The sequence below is a fragment of the Salmo trutta genome, chromosome 22 (assembly GCF_901001165.1).
Source record: "Salmo trutta chromosome 22, fSalTru1.1, whole genome shotgun sequence".
Classification (NCBI taxonomy): Eukaryota; Metazoa; Chordata; class Actinopteri; order Salmoniformes; family Salmonidae; genus Salmo; species Salmo trutta.
The window spans coordinates 5,338,473-5,341,018 of record NC_042978.1 but is presented as its reverse complement, the minus strand read 5'-3'; positions in this window follow the sequence as shown (position 1 = coordinate 5,341,018).

The following is a 2,546-nucleotide window of genomic DNA, read 5'->3' as shown; positions in this document are numbered from 1 at the left end:
TCTAGCCAATGCCTACACATTGCCAATGCTTTTAAACTTGTGGGGAGTTGTGAATGAGTGCACAAATGAGGAAGGAGAAATTATTGGGAAGAAACCATGGCTTGTGATGTTTTTCTCCCAGAAGACACTGCATCTTTATTTAGACACAGGAGGCCAAGGAAGCGAATGGAGTCATGCAGACCGCAAGACACTTAGGAGGTGACCTAATAACAGTTTTCCATTTTGTTATTTGGCAGCTTTGCAGGTTGGTAGAGATGTAATTTACACCTTGATTTGGGTGAAAGAAATCCGCATTATTTTGTTTAATGATTTTCTATTTGAGTGTCATTATTTCTATATAGGCTACCCTTTCTCGTTCTGAACTTCTAACACGAGTGGGATGAGTGTGGCTTCATGACAATGATCACTAGAGCAGCTACTCACCGATTTGACAGCTCCAACGCAGTTCCACCGCCAAAACATCTGGTATGCAGGTGTCGGCTAACGCCGGTTAACGCTTGATCTGACTGAATCTAGTCCTTAGTTGTGTAAGACATTTTATAAATATACTGTAAACGATAAGTAGCATATTGTTTTTAAACGTGTGAATGCTTTTCTCTTACAAAACAAAAGCTGATTCAAAGTGGAGATTTCAAAACTCATCAGAAAAGTACTCCGGTAGCATAAACACGACTACTAACGAATAGACGTTTCCCTGACCACTTATTGGTTTCCGGGTCATGGAGGATCGAGCACGGAGGATGGACTTTTGCCCAAACAAGAAAATATACACACAGAATGCAGCTCTCATAGTGAGGATGAAACTGTTTAGTTATTGTTCAGAATGTACATAATGTATTCAGACTTCAGGGCTCATACTATTTCAGTGGGGTGTTATTTTTGGTGTAGATAGTATCATTTCACAAATCTCCACATACATTTTAGTCATTTAGCAGACGCTCTTATCCAGAGTGACTTACAGTAGTGAATGCATACAATGCATACATTTCATACATTATTTTTTGGGGGGGCCTGGCCCCCTGTGGGAATCGAACCCACAACCCTGGCGTTGCACACACCATGCTGGCGTTGCAAACACCATGCTCTACCAACTTAGCCACAGCATTTAGAAAGTATTCACACCTCTTGACTTTTCCACATTTTGTTGTGTTACAGGCTGAATTTAAAATGGATTACATTGAGATTTTGGGTCACTGGCCTACACACAATACCCTATAATGTCAATGTGGAATTATGTTTTTTAGAAATGTGTACAAATTCATAAAAAATGAAAACCTGAAATGTCTTGAGTCAATAAGTATTCAACCCCTTTGTTATGGCAAGCCTAAATGCGTTCAGGAGAAAAAATGTGCTTAAGTTGTATGGTGCAATAATCTTAGGGCTAGGGTCCTTTTTTTCAGAATTTCCAACTGACTTCCTTTGCATGTTGAACGGGGTGGATTACTCAAATCGATGGCGCCAACTAAACTGACTTTTTGGGATATAAAGAAGGATTTTATCTAACAAAACCACCATGCATGTTGTAGCTGGGACCCTTTGGATTGCAAATCAGAGGACATTTTAAAAAAAGTAAGTGAATTTTTAATTGCTATTTGTGATTTTAGGAAGACTGTGCTGGTTGAAAAATATGTTGATGTGGGGCGCCGTCCTCAAACAATTGCATGGCATGCTTTCGCTGTAAAGCCTATTGTAAATCGGACAACGCAGTTAGATTAACAATAATTTAATATTTTATCCGACATAAGACACTTGTATGTACCTAGATGTTTAATAACCATCATTTTTATCATTATTTATTTGAATTGCGTGCCCTCCAATTTCACCGGAAATTGTCGACAGGTGTCCCGCTGACGGGACACCTAGCCCTAATTAACATGATTTTTAATGACTACCTCATCTCTGTACCCCACACATAAATACAATTGTAAGTTCCCTCAGTCCAGCAATGAATTTCACACATATTCAACCACAAAGACTAGGGAGGTTTTCCAATTCCTTGCAAAGAAGGGCACCTATTTGTAGATGGGTAAATTTAGGGGGGAATATTAAATATCAATTTGAGCATGGTGAAGTTATTAATTACACTTTGGAGGGTGTATCAATATACCCAGTCAATACAAAGATACAGGCGTCCTTCCTAACTCAGTTGCCAGAGAAGACGAAAACTGCTCAGGGATTTCACCATGAGGCCAATGGTGACTTTAAAACAGTTACAGAGTTTAAGCGCTGTGATAGGAGAATTGAGGATGGATCAACAACATTGTAGACCGTAGCGGTGCATGGGTGACATCACTGGGGAAGCCAAGCCGAATAGAAAAGCCATATTAAAACCTATGTGTTGTGATAATTGCGTTGTTTGGTCTACAGTCATGGCCAAAAGTTTTGAGAATGACACAAATATTAATTTTCACAAAGTCTGCTGCCTCAGTTTGTATGATGGCAATTTGCATATACTCCAGAATGTTATGAAGAGTGATCAGATGGATTGCAATTAATTGCAAAGTCCCTCTTTGCCATGCAAATGAACTGAATCCCCCAAAAACATT